Genomic DNA, 26,782 nt, shown 5'->3' with positions numbered 1-26,782 from the left:
CATGCTATTTTTTACTTCCTTCAGTGCTTTTTTGCCCTACTTGTTAATTTTTGTTTTTAGGCAACTACTTTTTTTCCGCTGCAGAACTTATAGAAATGGTGTAGCCGAGGCGATATAAACCTCAGCCTTTCCACAGCGAGCCATTTAAAACAGAAAGCTGAAATGTGGCTGCAGCGGCAAGGATTCGATCCCGCGACCTTCGGGTCAGTAGGCGAACACTATAACCTCTAGACCACCGAGGCGTGTGAAGAAGAGAAAAAGGGCTCTGGAAACTGCTACTGAGGGGAGGCTCGACGCTTGCCCGCTCTTCAGGATAGGGGTAACAGAGCTATGAGAAGATCTAAGGTCGATAAAAATAAGAAAGAAAGACGATGAGGGGTTAGCTGCGCAAAATTTTTTTTTTTTCATTTAGATATCGAAACTTGGGAAGGCATGCCGCGTTATAGGGCCGGCCATTCTAACAGCGTGAAATCGACATCGAACTAACAAACAAAAAAGAAAAACAAAGCTAATTAAAATCACTACGTACATATACTATCTCAAGTGTACAAAGAATGAAATGCTTCAAGCCAACAAATCATTCAGGCCAGCAGCGGAAGCAGTCGTGAGGGGCTCAGAAGAAAGGAGTCGGAAGGAAACAAAGACTCAGGGAGGTTTGCAAAAGGAAGAGAACATGTTCAACGCGGGTTTCTGACTAGCTGCTCTAATCGTTCATGACTTGTTTCTATCGCACGCTATGCATCTCTCGTTGTCAAAGTGGTTGTCACAAACAGTATATAATCGATCAGTCGTAAATATCGATCGCGTTGCCGTCATTATATTGTTACAAACTTGGCTAATGCCAATGTTTTTCGTTTTCGAGGACAGTTCGCCAGTTTCACCGCAAAAATATGAAACAAAAAATAGCACTACAGAACTTACGGAGAGCGTGCGTGTCCTACGCTTTTGAACGCGCGGATAATTAACGACACTCATTAACCCCAAGGAGGGCGCGAAACACATCTCAACCTTTCGGAATTATCGACGACCACAACGATGCCGCCGAAAGTTTTCCAGCAATACAGGCACAATTTCTGCCACCACGAGGGCTAAGATCAACCTGCGTACTTTCGCTACGGAGTACAATAAAGCGGTATTGACTCACCCAGTACCAACATACGCGTCTGCTTCCGTACATCGGCCCGGGCAGCCTTATGCGACAGGAGGCCAGGTATTCATACATCATCACCCAAATCTCCCACGTCGCTATGAACGACCACTTCATACGCACCCCCACCTGTACGCTGTAACCCAGGCAGCGACTCGGGAACGGTCGTCGTCAGCTGAGAAAGCCGCGACGCCGTCTCATCATAAATCTCTCCCGGAAGCAAAATAGACACAGTTTTTGACACGACGTAAGCGCACCGCTGGCGCTTTACAATAAAGCAAGGTCGGCTGTTTTGCGTACGGTTAACGCTGCACAACGCAGGCTAGATTTTCTCCATTCACCCAGCTCTGCTTCAGCGTAATCCTGCATCGCGAGGTGTATATAGAAGCCAGCCCTGCCCGTATATCTTTATATATATACCATACACTGCTGTAGGGCTTTGCACAAAGGGTGACGGTGAGAGTGAGTGCGTCTGAGTCCGTGAGTGCGTGCGTGCGTGCTTAGGCACATAGTGTGGCAGTGTTTTATATAGTGTGTAGTATGAAGCCCCTCCCACAGTGGAGGCGGCATGATTTACGATGACCGAGTCGCCGCCGCCGCCGGTGTCCCTCACTGCTGTCGCCATCGGTGCACGCTGAATAGAAACACACAGGCGAAGCGGAACACAAAACGGACGCCGCGCTCGTGTAGCGCAGCGTACACGCAAAGAGTCCAGGCTCGCACGCCGACCGGCGCCCGCCTATAAATCTCTCGGGGCAAGCTCCACGCAATGGCTCGAAACAATGGAGGTCGCCCGCGCGCCGTCGTTAGCGCAAAAGAAGCGAACAAGAAGTCGTGGAAGGAGAGAAAAGGGAAGGAAGGAAGCAGAAGGGAGGTAGAGAGAGATGCGCAGTTTAGGTGCGCACACACACAGTAGCCGAGGGTTTTTTGACCGTCGACGAGGCTTGCAAAACGGTTAACGCGGGTGGCACGTTTTGGCGTTCTTGTCGGGCTGTCCGGACCGAGTTCGTCGACGTCGCCTGGCCGAGGCATGGCAGCGATTCACTGCTGCGGCCGTCGGCAACGTTCCTTCCTTCGAAGCTCGTCCGCACGCATTGTTGTGTGTAGTGGAGCGGAGAAAAACGACCGCAGAGTTTTGGGGGTGGGCTGTCCAAAAGTCTCGTGTAAGTCGTAAAGTGGCCTGAAAGGAAAGGGGGAGGGGGTTACTTCAGCGAGCTTTCGGGACTGTCGCCGGACCTTATTTGCATGAGAGGAGTACTTTGTTTTTCCTGTTTTCTGATTTTGTATGCATTCTCCATTCTCTCTCTTGATACTTTCTTTGGGGAGTTGAACCAGTTTCGACCCCGAGGTTCGAGTTCGGCGGGGGTTACTTTAGAGACAACATTTAAATGCGAGCGTTTCGTTGTGGCCTCGGACCGGTTGGATGCTGTGGTGGTTGAAATGGAGAAAGGTTGAAGGCGAGGTACTGACTCTGTTGGGTCAGAGGACGACGTCACGCACGCACGCACGCAAGCGCACACACACACACACACACACACACACACACACACACACACACACACACACACACACACACACACACACACACACACACACACACACACACACACACACACACACACACACACACACACACACGCACGCACGCACGCACGCACGCACGCACGCACGCACACACACAAACACACACACGCGCACACACACACACACACATCGGTTTCCTCATCTTCTGTAGACCTTGTTTGTGTTTTAAGATATATGAGATACACACCTCAAAGCCAGAAGCCAAACTTAATAGCGTCCTGAAGTTGCACAAGAGAACACAGCGTTGTTTTTCTCCACGAGCATGTGGCCTGTGACTTTTTTCAGGCAAGAGAACTGGCTGAGTGGACCCCTCTCGTGTTACGCTCAGCAAGAACATGAGAACACTCTTGCTTTCGTTTGTTGCGACCTTTACGAATGGCAAACAATTGGCCAAATCGTCATATCGTGTTACAGCATCTCCGAAACCCGAACCTTTCGCTTCGCCGAATACGTCCTCTCCATTGCGTACAACGTCCTGTGTACCAGACTTTGACCTCTCGGGGTAATATTATATACCTCTTCGGAGAGAAAGGGTGGGGAGTGGTGGGGGTATATTCGTGTGGTCCCGTTGCAGTCAAATACAGGAAAAGAAAGCGAACTTGGTTGCAATAGAAAGGTAGGGCTGTTGCACTGTATTAGTAGGTGCATAAAAGAGCTTTTGCTATAGGAACTCTTTCTTTCTTTCTTTCTTTCTTTCTTTCTTTCTTTCTTTCTTTCTTTCTTTCTTTCTTTCTTTCTTTCTTTCTTTCTTTCTTTCTTTCTTTCTTTCTTTCTTTCTTTCTTTCTTTCTTCAATCTAAACGCCTTTGCGGCTGTGGCATTCTGAGCTCCAGTTTTCCTTTTATTGTTATCGTATAAGTGCGTGAAAATAATGCACCGGCTACTCAGAAGCTGGAATATACGTCATCATCACCATGACTACCATGACTACGTTCACTATGGAGTAAAGGCCTCTCCCATGTATCTCCAATTAACCTGTGCACAAAAGTTTGCACTCCAGCTTTTGGCTCCACTTTCCATTTTGTTTAAACACAGGAGCCGAAGGGCACATTAACTTGTTGAGGCTGCACACATCTGGAAACTGTCGCTAGTATGTGCTTGGTATGTGTCGTTCAGGCTTCGGTAACTCTGCACGATAAAGAAATATCGTATCTAGGAATAGGATGAATGAATAGAATGTGCTGTGGGTGTGTTAAGATGGTGTTGCGTGCATGTGTCGGCGTATCTTTAGCGCATGCACTTACGGACTCTTTCTATGTATATTTTCGTGTTTCCTTCCGATTAAAAGAAGTCAATGCTTGTCCCCGCCATCCTGTTTGCTTTCGTCTTATTTGTAGCACTGTTTTTACGATGCATTAAAACAATTACATACGGCAATGAACACGAATCTATAACTGCACAAAACAGTGCTTGACTGACATAGTTAAAAACAAACAACCTGTCTACCATCTGGCAAGCAAAATGCCAGAATTTTATAATATAATTTTTCAACGATTCGCAGCCTATGTGTGACGTTCCGCAACCAAGTGCGAACAATCAAAACAATTGTTTACTTGACGTGTCCGCTTTTCTCTAAGTTGCCGACGCTTACGCTGTTACTGGTACGTTAACAACCTTCCCTTTGTAATGTCCGGTAATATACCAAATTTAATAGGAATTTCTTCCCTTTCCTTTGGTTATCTTGTACAGTCTGTTAATCGGTGTGTCACGCTTCTATTGGCATTGTGTTTAATAATATTCGCGTAGTTCTTTTGTCACAGCGTACTCTGTACAGAATAAATTCTCTGTAGTGTATGGTCTGCTCGCCGGTGCGTGATTTTACCAAAGGACAAGGCTTGCCTTCAGATCGGCCACTAAAAGCGTGTTTTGTAGCGTTAGCTACACTGGCCGAGCCCGAGCGCTTTCGCGTGCCCGTACAAGAGCCGTGCTGCGCATGCGCGAGGAGCAGTGATGTCACACAGCTGGCGCACCGGAACTCTGGAACAGTCTAACGCTATGAGCCCGTGGCTGCGGGCGGGCTGATCGCGTCCCTGTCGCGTGTGCAGCGTCGACTGACCGAGTGCGTCCACTGCTGCCACTGCATGAACGCGCAAACTGCGCCACGCGCGATAGCGTCCCTCTCCGTCGGGCAAGATCTGTGACGTCACGGAGACATTGCGCAGGCCTTCTGCCGTCTCTATGACTCCAACACCGGCGCTGCGCCGGGCGTTGGGGCCATAGAGACGGCAGCGTGTTACTACACTAACCACCGAGCCGTCTTTGTAGCAATAGAGAAATCGCGCTGAGCAAATAAATATACGTGTGTCACATAATGCGTACACCATGTGTGTGTCATTGAAGCAGCAGTAAGCATGATAATCAAGCTAATCCTAGACAACCAGGAGAGCTAAGAATAACCAGGTGAACCTTAGCTCACGCTACGTATATCCTGGCATAGCCGAGCTAAGCCACTACAATTTTTTTAAAGTGCGGAGCACTTGAGGGGCCCGGGCTGTCGTATGCTGTCGTCGTCTCATGCAGCTTGGCGTAACGCTGGCAAAGCGTGTCTTCATGTAACGTATAGGACAGGATAGGCTTGACACGTATAGCGTGCTTGGCACCACTAGTACGAAGCTGCCTTAATTTTTTTTTTCAGCTTCGTGGTAGACAACCCGCCGCCGCAACGAAATAGTTATTTAACGCGCATATAATGCACTTTAGAGAACCCAAGGTGCTCGAAAGTAATCCATTCATTACGCAATGTTTCATGATCAGATGAAGTTTTCGGCACGCCTAGACCCGAAAATTCAATTTAGTCAATTGTCGTAAACACGAGAGCGTGTACACACACGCACACGTATGTGCACACGAAGGATGGAAACTGTCTTTCGAGGATAATAGTATGTTGCATTTACCGGTGCATTGTAGGGCCTGTTCCTGTAAGTCGTTACTGTGCAGCAACTGAACCGTGGTGGTGGGCTTGCTCGAGAGGTAATGGAAGCGGATGCCATGTCAGAAAGAGTGAGAAGGGTTGCATAAGCGGCAACTCTGTTTCGTTTCCCAGCAAGGAAAGAAATAATGTTATCAGAAAAACTTGTATAATTTGTTTTCACTGCAGGCTTTTAATGGGACATTAAAGAGAAACAATGAATCGGCCTAGATCGATAAATCGTGCTCTGAGAACTCTAATGTCGTTAATTTCGCTATCATAGGTTTATTTATAGAGGAGAAAGTCAAGTTCAAAGTTTCATTTTTAAATTTCGCGCCGAAATCTCCCCGCGTGACTTCAGGGATTTCAAAGTGTATTTATCGTATTTTGCAGGGGCGTAGCCAGAATTTTTTTCGGGGGGGGGGTTCAACCATACATTATGTATGTTCGTGCGTGTGTTTGTATGTGTGCATGTATATATATGCAAGCAAAATTGAAAAATTTCGGGGGGGGGGGGTGTTGAACCCTCCCCCCCCCCCCTTGGCTGGTGCGGAAACTTCAAGGTGGCGTCGCCACCCACATTTTGTTTTTGCGCGTTTTCTCGCTTACTAAGCGTCTTCGCGCAGCAAGCGTGGTGTTTTTGGTATCACGAAAGAGTACTTTACGAATATGAGAAAAAGGAAGACGAGATGTGTGGCGTCCATGCGCGGTGCGGTCCGCTCACCTATACCTTAAGCTGATAAACACGTGCGGATGTTATTCCCAATTCAATTCAATACTTCATTTATGTTTCATCGAACATTGAAAGAAAGGAGCCGTCACACGCACAAAAAGAAAGGCTACTACAGGGGGCAGCTTGACTATGTCACTGCCCCTTTGTAGAACTTAGAATAATACTTAGTTGCGAGTTGGCCCTTGTCCTTTGTCTGTTATTTTGAGCCGTTAATAGTTCGTGCTTTATTAAATACACTGTTGCGAGTCAACAGTGTAAGCATTTTTTATACCGGATTCAGCGTGCACCATCGTCGACACGTTCGTGCGGCCACGACGACGTGGATGTATACTATCTGCTGGTCGACTGTCCCAAGCATATCACACATAGACAGCGACTTGAACACGAACTGCCCTCACTGTACTCGGAGCGAACGCTTTAGTTGGCGAAAATACTAGCCCCGTGCCCATGTAGGATAAACCACAAAGCAATGAAAGTGCTTCAACGTTTTTTTTAAGAAACTTATATTCGCGATGAATATTGAACGGACTACGTTGAAAGTGTGCACCCTGATTTTATGTGCGCTCTGTTCAAACGAGAAGTTTTGAACTCACCATATGTAGGACTATATGTATGTACGTATATTATTTTTGTTTCTTTTTTTTACCCTAACAGCCAAGTGGAAAAAGGTAGCCGTCCCCAAGCTATGGTAACAGCAACTCCTTTATTTATTTTTCATTTCAATTAAAAAAAAATCTTACACTGTTAGCAGGACAGCCCCGTTCTGCTCAGATATTGCGCGATGCCCGTCGTTTCTTTTACGACACCGGCATCCGCCAAACCCCGCTTTCTCCGCCTCCCGCAGCGTGGCGCCACCTACGAAGGCGCGCGCCCGCTCGGATCCCGCTCACGTCCTTGCGTCGCTCGGCGGCGTTGGCGTCGGCGCACCCTCTTCCAATCCGGCTTCCTTTTTCGCCGCCGCGTTGTTTCAAGCCGCGAGCGGGCAGAGATCGCGGAGGCCCGGGCTTCACATCATCGACGGCACACGCACCGTCGCCGCCCGCCCCCTCACCTGGCTGTTTTTTTCACTCTTTACTCCCTCCGTGGCGTGCACTACCAGGATCTTCGCTCGCTACCGCCACGAGCCCACCAGTTGAGTAGAAGTGTTCAGCGCCGTTGTGCGCCTACTGTGAAGGATCGAGTTTCTTAACCAAAAGAAAACAACAACAAAAGAAAGCACGAACGTCGGACGTGACGAGGGTGTACGGACGTGGGTGCGACGACCGCACTCGTTCGGACCATGTGTTGCCCCGACCCGAGAGTCTTGTGATAGTTAGTTGACGATCTCGGCCCCACTGTTCCGATGCCGCCGTCTATCCTCCTCTGTGCTCCGAGTTCCGAGTGACTCAATTTTTCTTCGGCTTTGTCCCGATCGACGACGGTGATAAGAAGACCGAGGGATTATCGCATTCGAGCAGCCCGTTGGCAGGTAAGACGCGCTCGCGCATGCGGTGCTCGAATTGGTATGCGTGCGCGCGCGTGTGCTTGTACAATGCGCGTAAAGTAGGCAGACACGCTACGGAATCTGCCTGTGAAGTAATCCAGGAATCGTTGGCACTTTCAACGAAAACAACGCTTTAGAAGAAACTAAAGGCAATCGCGTTGAGCTGCGTTGATAAATTTTTTCGGTTAATTGGGAAGGCCACTAACTGCTTCCTCGAGCGCACGCAGAGGTCAGTGATCTTTCTATTTGTGATGCCACAAGTCTTTCGTAACCTACAAAGTGGAAGGGCGTTTATTGTTCTTGGGCTTGTTGTGTAAAAGGGCGAAAACACATTGAAAGAAGTGCGCTTTCAGTGCCGGTCCATTTCCTCCCAGTACTTGTTAGGCGCATATACCGCACTGGTAAGATACAGTAATCAAAAGTGTAGGTAATCAATGCAAAAGTATAGGTAATCAAAGCAAATACATTCGCGCTGGGCAAGTCTATCAGCGAAACATCACCGAAGCTTAGGCAGTTGGACGAGAAGATGCGGGCGGGCGCAGTTTCTTCTGTCGTTATCGTCAGCCGTAGTGTAAATAAGTCCTGGCTATTCAGATACAAAGTTTCAACACCAAATGCGTGGCTGCACTACTTTTGTTTGGGATTTGTACACCTCTGTCGCTAAAATGTTAAAACTGCAATAAAGAAACGTGGGAAAGGAAAGCTGATGTTTGCAGATAAGAGCCCGTATTTGCAGAGCGATGGTCACTATGGTAAAACTTGTGAGGACAGGCTGGTTATTAGTGGTAGATAAATATTACGCGAGGATCCAGCCAATCGCGCGTTTCATCATGCTCGCCCCGGGTTCAGGCGGAAAGACAACATGACGTATTCCCCGCATATATCTTCAAATACACAGCATTTCTCTTTAAAGATCTGTTTCTCTTTTCGCATGAGTAAAGGAAATTAAATGAAACGGTACTGTCCCGTAGGGCTTGGAACCTGTTTTTTATCCTTGCTTAGGAACTTTGTATCCCCCATAAATGTCCGTCTATCCTGTTCATCGATACCTTATTCGCGTTAGTTGCGTCTTCGAAGTAGCGAGAAGCTTACAGCTGCAGAACGGATGTAGAATTCTCAAATTAATTCTTCAGTGAGCTTTGTCAAGTTTAGGGAGTGTGGACGCTTCTGTGCAGTAAGTTTCTGGCAGAAGCGTCAGGCGTAAGTAGGTCAGTCGTTTTATGTTTAGCGTGCTTGGGAGAACACCTATTCGTGGCCATACGATGTAGCGATGAAGCAACGATAGCGATGAACACATTACGCGTCGACACACGAACGCAGGGAGCGAGCGCTCAGCCGTATAAATTCCAAACTCGTTCTACTAAAACACTTTATACGTATCATTGTAGAAAAAAACTAGAAACGTTTCACGATGTACGCGAGATGGTCTGAGTCCCATCTGGTCTGAGTCCCATAGATGGTCTGAGTCCCATACATCCACACCAGCTGTCGCTGGAGCCGACGTTTCGACAAGCAGGTTTGTCTGCTTCAAGGCGGCAACATGAAGAAGACAAGAGCATTTATCGAAACGTCGTCAAGATTATTCATCTCTTCAAGCGTCCATCTTCTCCTGATCTTCTGCCGTTTTTGAATTATATTCAGCAGTGGTTTTTTTTAGATATGTTTTATCTTGACGCTCCCAGTTGCGCACATAGAGCCTGGAATAGTTGTCGTTAGCTGTATATGCTAGCCTTCCCGGCCGCGGCGGCTGCATTTTCGATGGAGGGGAAAATGTTTGAGGCCCGTGTACTCAGATTTAGGTGCACGTTAAAGAACCCCAGGTGGTCGAAATTTCCGGAGCCCCCCACTACGACGTCCCTCATAATCATATCGTGGTTTTGGGACGTTAAACCCCAGATATTATTATGTATATGCTAGTACATCTATAAAGGGCTCCTCACCAGCCTCTGAAAATGAAAAAAAAAAAGAAAGAAAACGAGCGTGTTATTTTCTCCCGGCATTTCTCGTCTTTCTGGCGCACTTCGTGACATCATTACGGTAGATACTCTCGATTGGTACATACCCGCGAAATATCAGTTGTGAATTGTCTCCTACCCCACTTTGCCATGCAGTGGCCCACTTGCTCTTGCTTGTCTCGCATGACTATCGTGCGCGATCAACTGATTTCCCTTCATTTCGTGTGTTTTGGACTGCGCAAGCGGAGATAACAGCGCGTAGCCGACAAGCGCGAAATCCTGATAGTCTCCACGCTTAGTGCTGGCATTGTACACGTGCTTTCAAGAAATAAGTGGCGAGGAGAAGATGTTGCCTGTAGGAAGGGTAGCGAAGGCGAGAAAGCAACCACTCCCTCGTCTCTGAACGCGAGGTACGTAATTACATTTAAACGTAAGCACAGTTTGCTTAGTTAAAAAAAAACGTATTATTCTCTACCTGATAACCCTCCCATGAAACACTGACGTCCGTTCTACACTGGATGGATAGACGAGAATAGCTAAGTAATGACTCCACAGTCGAATATTAGGGTGCAGAAATTTCCTTTTTTTCAGCGCAACATAAAATAGCAACGAAGTAATAAGAAGAAATAAACGAAAATTTGAGCGAAAGAAAGGCAGGAGGCTAGTCATGGTGGCACCCTGCTTGCAGCCCTGCTAGTGGGAAATGAAAAGGAGAAATGTAAGATAAGAAAAAGAAAACAAAAAAAGCTTTACGAGTAATGATTTAGCGCTTAAAATGTGCAGTGGGGGGGGGGGGGGGGGGGAGAAAGAAACGCGAACAGAGTGGCATCTACATTCTCTGCTGTTTCGCATTTTTTCAAGCGGTTGTATCCTGGACGTCAATAAAGAACCACTAGAGTCATCCATGATACAATCAAGAACCACTCTAGCATCTTTTTATTGCCACCGAGGTCCGAGCATGATGAAAACAGCGCGCCGCGCTGTTAGCGTTTCTTTCCGCCACCCCTGTACATTCTGACATTTCCGTACACACGCGAATTGAAAGCTCGAACCAATGAAGTTCGTTAATCGCAATAATAGAAAACGTTTTTTTTCGTTTTCGATTAATTTTCTTCTCCTGCGAAATACAAACCTAGCGTAGTGGGTTCTGCTGAGCTTTAAAAGCGAATACCGTCCGACCTTAAAAGAAATGCTTCATTAGTGTCCAGCTGTGTGTAACGCAAACATTTTGCCGACGCTATGAAGGAAATTCGACCGGAATGAAGTCTAGGGAAGATAATCAGATATAAATTAATCTGAGGGATTAGATACTAATTAAATATGTACCCTGATATCCGGTGAACATGTACATCGAAGAGATGAAGAGATTCGGCACTCGCATGCGTAATAAGGCACGTGCTGTAGTTACATGTAGAACACGGGACATTATATTTTTGACGAGGCAAAAGGGCTTGGAGAACATTTCTTTTGGAAACTTCTTTTCAACGGAAGTCTGTTCGAGTGACTTGAAAGTACGGTATATCACATGCATTCAAGTAACTGCGCGTGACGTACAGTATTTCGACATAGTCCACCGACTACTTCGTATGATAAAGACTCCAGGCCTGACTTTTATACGGACCGCAACGTTGTAGCGATGGCTTTTTTTTTAACGCTATTTTCGCGTTTTGTCAGCGGTAAAAGCGACCCTCCCCTAGCGTTATCTCGGAAAGCACCTGGTAACGAACGTTTTACGATTAGGGTGTCGTAGAATCGAGCGATAGGCATCACTGCGAAATTGCGGCCCTCCTAGCATGCTCTGAAAGCAGGCCCGTAGAGAGGGAGGAGGGGGGGGGGGCAGCCCCCCCCCCCTAAATTTTGATGACACATGGTGTGTTATCGAAAATAAATCATGAAAATAGGCGTTTTTCTCAAATAGTCAAGGCTTCCAGCAAGTGCCCCCCCGAAAAAAATTCCTGGCTACGGGCCTGTCTGAAAGGCTACCTTAAGTCGATAGCACAGAAGAGATTAACCAATTGCGACCAAGCTTCAGTAACACAGTTTATCCATGTCCATATGGTCCAAAGGTGGCTTATTGTCAGCTATGTAATTAACGTGTCCTTTTCTGCTCGGCTCTTGCTCCTCGGTAGGAACACTGATGAGGAGCCTGTTGAACGCTGCAGTTATAGTGGTAAAGTTCATCTAGATAACCTTATAGTTAAAACCATGCGTTATACGTATTCAAGAAGCACTTCACCGAGTTCTAAGCGCCCAAGCTGGAATGCAGGTCAAACAGCTTGTTTATATTATGTAAATTAATCCATTTTCCAAGTGATTGAGCTCTGCTTGCTGCCTGACAGATGTACAGTGATGTACAAGTGAATTTTTTTTTCATAGACTTTCATATGAAAGTACAAGTGAAACGCGAGCGATATCTACAGAGCAATATCTCGCGCAGCTAACATGTGCGAGAAAGAGAGAGAAAGGTGGAGGAACGACAGGGAGGTTAACCAGGAAGAACTAAGGTTTGCTACCCTCTACTTGGGAAGGGGAAAAGGGGTGCGAAAGAATGGAAGAGAAGAAGAGAGTCTGTAACGACACTACAAAGGCATGACAATAGCGCTGCCTAAAAGCGCAAGCGGCTATGGGGCGTTGCTTACTAATAAGGTTGCCAGGTATAGCATAGGCCTCAAACTAGGCATGCAAGCCGAAGTTGTTCCGACATTAAGCGTGTATGCCAGCGATAACAAGAACGAAATAACGTGCTCTAGTTAATACTAACTCGTTCGTATTACATTTGTCCGTGACCGTACGCTTATAATACTTTTAGCGGTAACACTGACTTGACATGCTTAGCAACGCGGCTGAATTTGATTTACACTCAGTTCAACACCGAGCGTTATTACTTTTACTGCAAGCAAACAAAGCGTACGTTGTTCTCATAGCACGAGGCTTGTGACGTGCAACTACGTAATCAACCATTTTCACCTGGTTGCAACTACGGCGATGGAATAGCAGAATTTTTTAAAAATATTTGCCCACCGAAGCAAGTTTGCGCCAGAAATTACGTGAACCAGTCTGTCCATCATGACGGCGGCAGCCAATTCTTGATTTCCTTTGATGCAAAATTTCCAGCGCTTACGCGAAATAACAATAATTGTTGGGGTTTAACGTCCCAAAACCACGATATGATTATACGAGGGACGCCGTAGTGAAGGGCTCCGGAAATTTCGACCACCTGGGGTTCTTTAACGTGCACCTGAATCTAAGTACACAGGCCTCGAGCATTTTCGGCTGTATCAAAAATGTGACCGCCGCGGCCGGGATTCGATCCCGTGACCTGACGAAATAGAAAAAGGGACAGTAAGAACTCTGAGCGTTCATGCTATCCCTATTTCTTTGCGTGTCTGCGTGTTTTCTTCCAGTTTCGCGTAACAGCTGGAAATGCATCAAAGTTCAGTATTCCAACTAGCCAAGCAAACTGCTTTAGGTCTTGATTTCCTTGCTTATAATTATCACTATTTTTCGTTCACCATTTAAGTTTTATTGTATTTATCAATATATTTCGTTTAAAGAACCCCATGTGGTCAAAATCAATCCAGAGTTCGCCGATAGGGCGTTTCATGATTATATCGTTGCTTTGACACGCAAAACCCCAGAAATTATTATCTAGACATTCGATTACTCTTTCTTGTCATGCGTAGTTAAGGGTATATGTATTAAATGGCACGTTTTGTAGCGTGCTCTTCCGGATAAAGAACGCAAGAAACGTAAGCTCGAACCCACAGATATTTTCGTTCTTAAGTGATCTTTGTCATTCGCGGGATGCCTTCGCTAATAAGTCATCATTAGGAATGTCTAGAACAAGTCAACATCAGGGATGTCTGGAATATTTTCGTAAAGGCAATTCTAGCATATAAGATGTGTTTGCGAGTGTGGGGCATGGTTTCTAAAGTGTAAATAAAATAAGTTCACTTAACCACAAAACTTACTGCAGAGTAGTCTCAAAGTAGCGCCTAACGTCAACATACTTCCCCCTTCTGTAATATTCACGCAGTGACGACGTGGTGCATGAAAGGACCGCGAGAGCCGCGGCCTTTGACTGTTGCCGGTGGCGCGCTTTCATACAAAGTTCGGAATATTTCTGATGACGTTAAAAAAAATTACAGGCGGCAGTAATGATGGGAGAGGAGGGGTGACGAGTTTTAAAACGACGTATCGCTGGTGTTGAAATCGACAAAATGCGACCCTGCGGGTGCATTACGCAGCGTCTGAATGAAAGGCCGAGCTCGCGCGCGGCCTTTCACAAAAGTTTCGACTGGCCATCCATAGAAACGATGGCTTTTCAACGCCATTCTAAGAGCCGTCCACGATAGCAGGGCGCTCAAAGGCGAGAGTTCGTGAATGCGATGTGTGGCGTGGTTTGCGTTATGGTAATGTGCTACAGTGAAAGAGACAGACAGACAGACAGACAGACAGACAGACAGACAGACAGACAGACAGACAGACAGACAGACAGACAGACAGACAGACAGACAGATAGATAGATAGATAGATAGATAGATAGATAGACAGACAGACAGACAGACAGACAGACAGACAGACAGACAGACAGACAGACAGACAGACAGACAGACAGACAGACAGATAGATAGATAGATAGATAGATAGATAGATAGACAGACAGACAGACAGACAGACAGACAGATAGATAGATAGATAGATAGATAGATAGATAGATAGATAGACAGACAGACAGACAGACAGACAGACAGACAGACAGACAGACAGACAGACAGACAGACAGACAGACAGATAGATAGATAGATAGATAGATAGATAGATAGATAGATAGATAGATAGATAGATAGATAGACAGACAGACAGACAGACAGACAGACAGACAGACAGACAGACAGATAGATAGATAGATAGATAGATAGATAGATAGATAGATAGATAGATAGATAGATAGATAGATAGACAGACAGACAGACAGACAGACAGACAGACAGACAGATAGATAGATAGATAGATAGATAGATAGATAGATAGATAGATAGATAGACAGACAGACAGACAGACAGACAGACAGACAGACAGACAGACAGACAGACAGACAGACAGACAGACAGACAGACGACTGACAGACAGACAGATAGATAGATAGATAGATAGATAGATAGATAGATAGACAGACAGACAGACAGACAGACAGACAGACAGACAGACAGACAGACAGACAGACAGACAGACAGACAGATAGATAGATAGATAGATAGATAGATAGATAGATAGATAGATAGATAGATAGACAGACAGACAGGACAGACAGACAGACAGACAGACAGACAGACAGACAGACGACAGACAGGACAGACAGATAGATAGATAGATAGATAGATAGATATATAGATAGATAGATAGATAGATAGATAGATAGACAGACAGACAGACAGACAGACAGACAGACAGACAGACAGACAGATAGATAGATAGATAGATAGATAGATAGATAGATAGATAGATAGATAGATAGATAGATAGATAGATAGACGTCCAGCAGTGTGATAACAAGCCGCACTTATGCTACTATGGGAAAGAAAACTGTATGTGCCCGGTATACTGTGGACACTAGTAACATTTTGATTTATGGAAGGCACACGTTATGGGGTTTTAATGCTTCAATGCGACCCGAGGTATGAGAGACGCCGTAGTGAAGGGTTCCGGATAATTTCGACCCCCTGGGGTTCTTTAACGTACACTGACACTGCATAGTACGCGGGCCTCTCGCATTTCACCTCTATCGAAAGGCGACTGCCGCGGCCGATATCAAACCCGCGTCTGACGGATCAGCACCTGAGCACCGTTAGCACTGAGACACCGCGGCAGCTTCAGGAAGTCACACTCTTCAATATTTCTTTTTTGAATGGTTCTGGGGTATTTTGAATAGTTAGATTCGAGGCATCGAACGAAATCGCTGAAATTCGTTTGACAATTTCATTTAAAGATGCATTCCCGACAAGCTGAAATAATCTGGCTTGATTACATCACGGGCATCTAACTATTATTGCCCAATGACTTTTAACGATGTCATTTGGAGACATTTTCCTGACGTCATAAGTTCATTTACTAAGCTGCAGAGGTTCCAGTAGAAGGCTACCGACTGAAACATGGTCATGAACGTATTGAACGAACGGTAGAGCAGAAGAGCTGAAACCATTAATTGTTCACCTTTTTGTATATGCGTCAGCGAGAACACTGAAAAAAAAAAGAAATGTATAATTCGCATCAGGGTATACTCGAAGCCATATAACGAGACCGATTGGACAGTGTTGGTAAACATGATTGTTTTAGTTTTCATGCTCCATGCCATGCCGATGAACATTAGGCATCATCTGAAGTCAGGATTTCGTTACCTTTATAGCAGAACATCAAGATAGCTGAAAATTTCCTCGGTACTTTGATTATCAGTCTCATTTTCACCGCCGATGACTGTACCATTCATGTGCTGTACGTACCCTTGAGTTTAGTGGGCAGATTAATGGCAAAAGAAATGCACTTCGAAGAAATGCGCGCCGCGACACTGAAATACGGTAATGGTCTACGAGTTGGCGTGAAAAGAATCGCAAAGCTGTGACTTCCATTACACCTTCGGGAAAAACGTTTCGCCCAGACAGAGATGTTACACTGTATCAGTTAAAAAAAAGGTTTCCGCAAGGTAATTGTGCATGAGTGTGACTACAAATCCAGTTAACATATCCTTAATCTGATTCGCTGTTTAGATGCACGTGTGTCAGTGTTCATTTTCGGCATGTGAATTGTAGCGATCGGGATACGCCGAGACACATTTTTGACTTTTGGCAGATGCGGATACAAAGCTACAAATGATAGCATTAGTACTAGTCACTAACTATAAGTGAAAATATGAATTGGCCTTTTAAACTCAATTCATAACTGGCCCCTGTGGCGCATTTATAGATCTCACGTCCAGTGCAGTTTCTCGGCTTCTGCAAAATGCAAGTGCGTGCGACTCCGTATTGAGGCTTTGATGCAGCGAAGCGCTTTAGTCATGTTTTTATAATTCTCGTATAAATAGATAGATAACAATTTTTTAAATGATTACGTCGGAGGTGTTAACCTGGTTCACCTCCTGGCTTGCTAGTCAAGGTGTCGAGTGTTTACGTTATAAACAATGATCACATATACAGACGAATAACGCGTACAGTCACGCACATACATATACACAAAGAAGTTATAAAGCTTCGTTAAGGCGTGCAGTCCTCGAAAGCACCAACAGCGCTGTCGTACTGCGCATCGCACAGGCGCTGCTTTGCCACAGGCTGAAGAAGGTGCTGCAGTTCCAAGCTCAAGCTGTGTTGCAGATGTGGGGCTGCCTTCAGGGTCTGTCGTTCTGCGTCATAACGAGAACAATCACACAAAACGTGTTTTAAGACTTCCCGAGTGTTACGCGTGGTGCACACGTCATAGAAAGTCGAACTGTTCATTCTTGTACTTAAAGCAGCTTGTATAGGCGACGTCGAGTCTGAGCCGGTGAATGCATGTTTCATCTTGCCTGCTTAATCCTTGAAGGAAAGAAGTGTTAATTTTAAGGGCTCGTTTTTGTTTGTTTACACAATATTAATGAGCACTAACAGACAATAATGCCAAGGAAGTATAGGGGACGTTATTAGTAGTAAATGTAAGGTAAATGTGAAGAAAGAAAAGTGGACGAAAAGGTAACTTGCCGCGGGCAGGGACCGAACCTGCGACCTTCGAATAACGCGTTCCTTGTGGCATATAAGAGCTACACGACGGGTCTATTCATAATTTGTGTATCTCTGCGTTGGCTTCATCATGTTAGCTGGCGGTGTGCGGTAGCCCCTTTGTGTACGTTTTCGTGCGCGTTCCACCAGCGTTTAACTTACATACTTGTCTGGGTGTGCCATAAATAGCGTCCGCTGCGATCGAAACGAATTTGCCAGCATCTAATACTGGCTTCTCTAATAACTGTCACGTCGTCGAGTGAAACATTACTTGATTATTTGCTCAGTCATGGGAACCACGCTCAGCTCGACTCAAACGTGGTCGTGGTCCCCTTCCGTTCAAACACGTAGCCGTACAGCAGCTTAGCCAAATTGCCCCGCAGAGGACAGCTTCCCATGGAAGCAACAGAAGCGTAGCAGAAATATCGCCGCTCACGCTATAGTCTGACCCCGATCTGACGGTCCTCTAATTAGGACGAGAAACTGGCGGAGTTAAAACGACTATTGGCCTTCTCTGCGCGCTGGCGAGGTCAGTCGCTTTCCCGCAATTTGTTGCTTATTGCGAAAAAGCCAGCTTTACAGGCGGCGCACGTGCGTCCGACATGCATGGCGGCTGCACTGGTCGCCGTCGCGGCATGCCCGACCGCCAAGGCTTGTCTGAGCGGCCAGCCGGTTCATCTTCGCCGCTATATTATATAAATTGTGCCATCTTCCGACGTGCGCCGGGGATCACGTCGAGCGCTACAGGGTTGCGTCCCAGATTAAATCGGTCAGTTTTGTCCGCCGTCCATGTTTGTCTAATGTACATGTTTTTGCGGCTTCAAGATACTACATCGAGGACACAAGTGCCAAGGCCACGGGTTTTGCGAAAGAAAAGAAACGCAACCAAATCCACGCTTAGCTACAAAACATTACTTTAAAGAAAGTTGGAGGCGGATAGATAGATAGATAGATAGATAGATAGATAGATAGATAGATAGATAGATAGATAGATAGATAGATAGATAGATAGATAGATAGATAGATAGACAGATAGATAGAACGGGTTTTGCGAAAGAAAAGAAACAACCAAATTTACGCTTAGGCACAGAACATTACTTTAAAGAAAGTTGGAGGCGGATAGATAGATAGATAGATAGATAGATAGATAGATAGATAGATAGATAGATAGATAGATAGATAGATAGATAGACAGATAGATAGATAGATAGATAGATAGATAGATAGATAGATAGATAGATAGATAGATAGAACGGGTTTTGCGAAAGAAAAGAAACAACCAAATTTACGCTTAGGCACAGAACATTACTTTAAAGAAAGTTGGAAGCAGATAGATAGATAGATAGATAGATAGATAGATAGATAGATAGATAGATAGATAGATAGATAGATAGATAGATAGAGCGGGTTTTGCGAAAGAAAAGAAACAACCAAATTTACGCTTAGGCACAGAACATTACTTTAAAGAAAGTTGGAGGCGGATAGATAGATAGATAGATAGATAGATAGATAGATAGATAGATAGACAGATAGATAAATAGATAGATAGATAGATAGATAGACAGATAGAACGGGTTTTGCGAAAGAAAAGAAACAACCAAATTTACGCTTAGACACAGAACATTACTTTAAAGAAAGTTGGAAGCAGATAGATAGATAGATGGATAGATAGATAGATAGATAGATAGATAGATAGATAGATAGATAGATAGATAGATAGATAGATAGATAGATAGATAGAACGGGTTTTGCGAAAGAAAAGAAACAACTAAATTTACGCTTAGGCACAGAACATTACAAAGAAAGTTGGAGGCGGATAGATAGATAGATAGATAGATAGATAGATAGATAGATAGATAGATAGATAGAACGGGTTTTGCGAAAGAAAAGAAACAACCAAATTTACGCTTAGGCACAGAACATTACTTTAAAGAAAGTTTTAAGCAGATAGATAGATAGATAGATAGATAGATAGATAGATAGATAGATAGATAGATAAATAGATAGATAGATAGATAGATAGATAGATAGATAGATAGATAGAACGGGTTTTGCGAAAGAAAAGAAACAACCAAATTTACGCTTAGGCACAGAACATTACATTAAAGAAAGTTGGAAGCAGATAGATAGATAGATAGATAGATAGATAGATAGATAGATAGATAGCAGGGGCGTAGCCAGAAATTTTTTTCGGGGGGGGGGTTCAACCATACTTTATGCATGTTCGTGCGTGCGTTTGTATGTGTGCGTGTATATATACGCAAGCAAAATTGAAAAAAATTTGGGGGGGGGTGTTGAACCCCCCCCCCTTGGCTACGCCCCTGATAGATAGATAGATAGATAGATAGATAGATAGATAGATAGATAGATAGATCAGCAACGGCGCTCGGGCAGCAAAGCTGCGAACTTTGATAAAAGGCCACGGTTTCTATCAAGTTCATTGCTTCTCCCTTTCGGCGAAATTGTGATATTTTTTCCTTTTTTTTCTCTTTTTTTCATTTTCTTTAACGTTCAGGTGCCCTTACACTTTTAAGTTCAGGCTGCATACATTCGTGCCATCTTCCGACGTGCGCCGGGGATCACGTCGAGCGCTACAGGGTTGCGTCCCAGATTAAATCGGTCAGTTTTGTCCGCCGTCCATGTTTGTCTAATGTACATGTTTTTGCGGCTTCAAGATACTACATCGAGGACACAAGTGCCAAGGCCACGGGTTTTGCGAAAGAAAAGAAACGCAACCAAATCCACGCTTAGCTACAAAACATTACTTTAAAGAAAGTTGGAGGCGGATAGATAGATAGATAGATAGATAGATAGATAGATAGATAGATAGATAGATAGATAGATAGATAGATAGATAGATAGAACGGGTTTTGCGAAAGAAAAGAAACAACCAAATTTACGCTTAGGCACAGAACATTACTTTAAAGAAAGTTGGAGGCGGATAGATAGATAGATAGATAGATAGATAGATAGATAGATAGATAGATAGATAGATAGATAGATAGATAGATAGATAGATAGATAGAACGGGTTTTGCGAAAGAAAAGAAACAACCAAATTTACGCTTAGGCACAGAACATTACAAAGAAAGTTGGAGGCGGATAGATAGATAGATAGATAGATAGATAGATAGATAGATAGATAGATAGATAGATAGATAGATAGATAGAACGGGTTTTGCGAAAGAAAAGAAACAACCAAATTTACGCTTAGGCACAGAACATTACTTTAAAGAAAGTTGGAAGCAGATAGATAGATAGATAGATAGATAGATAGATAGATAGATAGATAGATAGATAGATAGATAGATAGATAGATAGATAGATAGATAGATAGAACGGGTTTTGCGAAAGAAAAGAAACAACCAAATTTACGCTTAGGCACAGAACATTACTTTAAAGAAAGTTGGAGGCGGATAGATAGATAGATAGATAGATAGATAGATAGATAGATAGATAGATAGATAGATAGATAGATAGATAGATAGATAGAACGGGTTTTGCGAAAGAAAAGAAACAACCAAATTTACGCTTAGGCACAGAACATTACTTCAAAGAAAGTTGGAAGCAGATAGATAGATAGATAGATAGATAGATAGATAGATAGATAGAACGGGTTTTGCGAAAGAAAAGAAACAACCAAATTTACGCATAGGCACAGAACATTACAAAGAAAGTTGGAGGCGGATAGACAGATAGATAGATAGATAGATAGATAGATAGATAGATAGATAGATAGATAGATAGATAGATAGATAGATAGATAGATAGAACGGGTTTTGCGAAAGAAAAGAAACAATCAAATTTACGCTTAGGCACAGAACATTACTTTAAAGAAAGTTGGAAGCAGATAGATAGATAGATAGATAGATAGATAGATAGATAGATAGATAGATAGATAGATAGATAGATAGATAGATAGATAGAACGGGTTTTGCGAAAGAAAAGAAACAACCAAATTTACGCTTAGGCACAGAACATTACATTAAAGAAAGTTGGAAGCAGATAGATAGATAGATAGATAGATAGATAGATAGATAGATAGATAGATAGATAGATAGATAGATAGCAGGGGCGTAGCCAGAAATTTTTTTCGGGGGGGGGGGGTTCAACCATACTTTATGCATGTTCGTGCGTGCGTTTGTATGTGTGCGTGTATATATACGCAAGCAAAATTGAAAAAAATTGGGGGGGGGTGTTGAACCCCCCCCCCCTTGGCTACGCCCCTGATGGATAGATAGATAGATAGATAGATAGATAGATAGATAGATAGATAGATAGATAGATAGATAGATAGATCAGCAACGGCGCTCGGGCAGCAAAGCTGCGAACTTTGATAAAAGGCCACGGTTTCTATCAAGTTCATTGCTTCTCCCTTTCGGCGAAATTGTGGTATTTTTTCCTTTTTTTTCTCTTTTTTTCATTTTCTTTAACGTTCAGGTGCCCTTACACTTTTAAGTTCAGGCTGCATACATTCGTTTATAATGTACAGCTTCTCACTACGACGATAAAGAAGGTGAAGGCACCGACCTCGTTGTGTGTTGTACTTTTGACACGGAGTACACAGCGACTCATCTTGTTTTAGCGATACATTGTACAAGAACGTGCGCTTCGCGATTTCTCAGCCTGTTTGGAGGAAAGGAATGCAGTCACTAAATATATGGCGAGAAATGTTGCCCGACGGGAAAAATAATAGGCTGCGATCCGCTGACAAACGTGAACAGCCCTGTCAGCCGCGCATGCTTCGCAGCGAGGCGTCTTTCGTCGAGCCATTACCGGGGACGTGGACGAGGTTTTGCACTTAGCGATAACAAAGAGCCCGGTGCGTACTTTTCTTAATCCGTACATTCAGACAACAGAGCGCGGAGCTTCTCTTTATAAACAACCGCGCGCAACCAGCGAACATAAGCGTACAAGCGAAACAAACAGCGGGAAAAATACAAACAGATGCATATAGGTTTATATAGGCAAATGCACAAAAAGAGGACACATATTGGAATTGATCAATGTGTGTTCTTTTATTGATGTGATATATTAGTAAGATAATGGCGCCAGACGATGGTGCCAACTGCCGTATTTCACATTAGGAACGTCAAGATATGTATTACATGCTACAGAACATCACAAAGACAAGCGCATCATAAGAGGACAAGAACAACAAATACCAATTGCCTAAACTGTTACATCAGAAAAAAAGGCAGGTGATTCACGTCACAAGCGCTCTAGCCTGACAGGAGATGTTAGCTTTCTTATATGCGTAGTCGATGTTGCCAGCCACTCAGCGGCAGCGAGACCAGGGTTTGGATGGCCTACACTTTCATCAAGAAAGAAAAAGATAAAAAAGATAAAAAAGATGAATTCACTTGAAACTTTAATGAGAATTTTGTACAAAGAATATAGTAATGTATGTCGGTACAATAATCGGTCAAATCTTATATTCCGTGACAAATTTCATTAACCATCAAGTAACGAAAAAATAAAAAGAAAGAAGAATCTATCCCTTTATCTATCGATACTTTGGTGCTCACAGTATGAATGGTTGTTGACATCACGCTGACATAAATGGAATTGACGAATTGACGACCGCATTGACGATCTTTCAAAATAAAGTGGTAACCGGGTTACAACGACAATGACAGCACAACAACAACAACAACAACAACAACAACAACAACAACAACAACAACAACAACAACAACAACAACACAACAACAACAACAGACGAGCACAGGAAACGGTGAAGGTCTCCTTCATCGTTTCCTGTGTTCGTCTGTTTTCGGCTGGTATAATTCCTTGATGCAATGCACCAACTAGCCCAACAACGAGTTCTACCAGAAATACTTCAGAACCGACCCGAGGTCTGATTCTGGTGAGCGAGGCGAAATCAATTTAGTCTGGCAAAGTGTTCTTTCAGTACTCGAATTTCAGTCATTTAATGAATACCATCGGATAATACTGGAAAAGATGGAAGGCCTAAAGTGACCCATTTGCGCCGCGAAACAACCTCGATGAACTGGGGAACGCGGTCGTTACTTTGAATGCCTCGATCATTCCAAGATGGAGCTCTATCAACCGGAAAGCCATCTGCGACAGCCTGCCGCGATGTCTTTCGAGGAACGAAGCAATAGATATAATCCGGGGTACTGCGTGCGCAGCACCACGGGGATTCTCAATTTTTGTTTTCTTTCAAGAAACGATTTTCATCTTTTGGCGCTCTTATCCCGCCGTTCCTTGAATTTCGCGCCAAATCGCAGACACTCGTGAGTGAGTGAGTGTGACGTAATGGATTTAAACTTACGTACTCGTATATGGACCGTTTTAGCTCGAAAAAAAAAAAAAGTTGAAGAAACTTGCTAGATTGAATCATTTTTTCTTTTCAAAACGCAAGTTAATGTGTATCTATTTTCCTAATTTTGAAAGCTTGCCCTAAGGCTCGTATTCATAAACCAACCTTTTAACTTTCTGTACACTCTACGCGCGGTATAAGGGCACAAAAATGGTATCAGGGTAAAAAAATTCGGCAGAACCCACGTACCGTGGGAATCGAGGTAATGCGAAGCATGCGCAGGAAGGTGACTGTGTCACAATTTTTAACATTGAGCGAAACGTTACGGAATGACGCTAGAGAAATGTGCAAATGGTATACGCACACACATATTTTGAAGAGTCACCCATGTGTTATTATATAATCAGTTGTTCATAGTTGCTTAACGATGCCAACAGCAACGTAGGTGTTACCAACACCGAACGCAGTAAGCTGATATGTAGTGCTTATACTCTTCAATACTGGATAGCGCGAATTCTAATAGGACAGTGAAGGAACACAGATGCACAGAACAGGCGATACTCGCCACTAAGCTTCATTCAGGAAAGTTTCTCTAGATATATACACAGCCGAGTGGCACCGGCCTCTTTTGTTTATCAAACGCACTAAAGACACAAGACCGATAAGGAAGACGCGAGATAAGGATAAGGTTAGTTTGTGAATACGAGCCTTAGACAAGACCGACAACCGGTGGGCAGTTCGAGCAACGGAATCTATATAAAGGGATGGAAAACGCAGCCGAGCACAGCAACGAATTAGATGGAGTGACGAAATTAAGAACTTCGCAGGAATGAAACGGCATCAGCTCGCACAATATCGGTTCATCTGCAGATAATTAAGAGAGGGTTTCGCCCCGCAGTAGACGTAGAAAGGGCGGATAGTAGTGATGATGACATTGCCAAAATTATCTCGGGCATGCTTATTAGTGCTTATTATAACTGCTCTCATTACGACTGTGGAGACATGCCGAAGCATGCTTGATCCGCGTACAGCGTGCGTAGTTGGCGGGTGGCAGGATCGGCCATGCTTAGCACTATGTCGGTGACGCAATTAGGGAGCGCAGATCCTTTTAATTCCCGTCCCATCTGCACCGGGGCCACAGTGCAAACCTTTTCCTTAGTGAAAAAGAACAATAATATTAGTAGTGAACTGGTTGCATTCTCGCTAAGTAATAATAATAATAATAATAATAATAATAATAATAATAATAATATAATAATAATAATAATAATAATAATAATAATAATAATCCTAGCTTGCACAACGTCGCGCAAGGCTAGGTCACAGCAGAGCTGGTGGGAACTTAGCTGGTCTTGGCTTGGCTATAGGCTTTTACCCCCTGACCTCTCTTTCCCGTCCCTTGCTATACTGTGCTATACATCGCTATGCTCGCTCTCTATTTTTATTGCGATAGCAATTATATGGACAGTCTCGACGGGTTTTTGCCGTCGCCGTTGCCGTCGCCGTCATGTCCTTCCGGTATGAACTCCAAATTGATAAGATGCCCCCGCGTATTGTACGTTCTACCGCGGGTAAAAGCGCGCGAGCGGGGGCGACGAACGCGGCCGAAGCAGAGTTCAAACGAGCCGTCGCTCGGAGGGTGCATGCGATAACATCACCCCGCTCAGGAGGCCTGCCGTCGCAGCAGACAGGAAACGCCCCTCCCGTCTTTAACGAACATTGAAAGACGCGAAGACGCAAGGGGGGGGGGAGGGGGGGAGGTGTCGCGCCAGGAGCAACTTTGAACTTTGAATCTAAGGGCGTGGTCGATACCCTTCTACGTGCTGCGATCTCAGCGCGAAGTGAAAATACGGAGAGCATCGCTCCCTGGAGCGGCCGTATTCTATTACACCAGCGTATTGTAGTTACGCGAGATCGGATACAAAACAGTTGGCTGCCAGCCTCACTTCGATAACACTACAATTTGCTGCTATCGCATTCATTGCTTCGCCCTTGCGGTGAAACTGTGCCTTTTTTTTGTTATTTTGAGCCTGTGTCTTTCTATCAATTTCTCTCAATGTCTATTTGTTTCACTGTCTTTGCATCTTTTTTCTTTCCAGCTCTTTCTCTCTCTCTCTCTCTCTTTTCTATGTAGTCGTTCTTTCGCCTTCTATCTTTTTCACTCATTCTTCCCTTTCTCCCTCTCTCTCTCTGTGCTCGTTCTCTCCTCCTCACACTAGTGCCTGTCCTTCTCACCCTCACTTCCTTTCCGCACCTCATTGCTATACCGTACTACACAAGGCTATCATGTGCTCTGCTGTCATGTCTGGATAGCCGCGTGGTTACGACGCTTGCCTTCGGGTCATGGGGGTGCGGGTTCGAGTCCCGCCTCGCTAAGAAACTTTTTCTCCAAGAACTTCTCTCTTTCTCTATCTTTTTTTTTCTCTCTCTATACTCCTCTCGCGCGTCAGAGTTATTGCATCCCTCGTCGGACAAATCGGCGCACATGTTCTGGAAGCGAAGCAGAAGAGGACGAAGAAAGCGCGTGCCCGTTCGTAATGGCGTTTATACGAGTACGTGTTTCTTGTGCTTGTTCGCAGGCAATGAATATAGAAAAACAGAAAGCATAAATTATCTAAAAATAAGCAGTAACGGATGTAGTTCACCAAAATTAGCAATTAGCTTCTACAACTGCATTGTTATGTCGCTGAAGATAACATCTGAGATAATTCATCAACGTTGAATACTAATACCACTACTAATAGTAATAATGAAACGTTGCCAAGAAGCCTTTGTACTGGTACACTCATAAAATAATACAGAAAAAACAAGGAATAGAACAACGCGAATTTACATGAAAGAAGTTGTACGAAAGAGACAACAGGTGAAACAATTCGAGCTGTAGAAACAAACAAGGTAAAAGGGAAAAAAGTCATGTAAGTGTGAGCAAATTATAGAACATGA

At 44.2% G+C, this 26,782-nt stretch overlaps 1 protein-coding gene across 1 annotated transcript in view; it reads left to right on the top strand.

Moving 5' to 3' along the window:
- The first annotated feature begins 7,330 nt into the window (after positions 1 to 7,330).
- LOC119396207 (metabotropic glutamate receptor 5) overlaps positions 7,331 to 26,782 on the top strand; it is a 410,873-nt gene continuing 391,421 nt past the window's right edge. The window contains exon 1 of the mRNA XM_037663306.2: positions 7,331 to 7,839. The gene's annotated coding sequence lies outside the window, so the exon portion shown is untranslated. The remainder of the gene's footprint in view (positions 7,840 to 26,782) is intronic.

The sequence above is a fragment of the Rhipicephalus sanguineus genome, chromosome 6, assembly GCF_013339695.2.
Source record: "Rhipicephalus sanguineus isolate Rsan-2018 chromosome 6, BIME_Rsan_1.4, whole genome shotgun sequence".
Classification (NCBI taxonomy): Eukaryota; Metazoa; Arthropoda; class Arachnida; order Ixodida; family Ixodidae; genus Rhipicephalus; species Rhipicephalus sanguineus.
The sequence above is the reverse complement of the archived record's forward strand: the minus strand, read 5'-3'. Positions and strand labels throughout refer to the sequence as shown.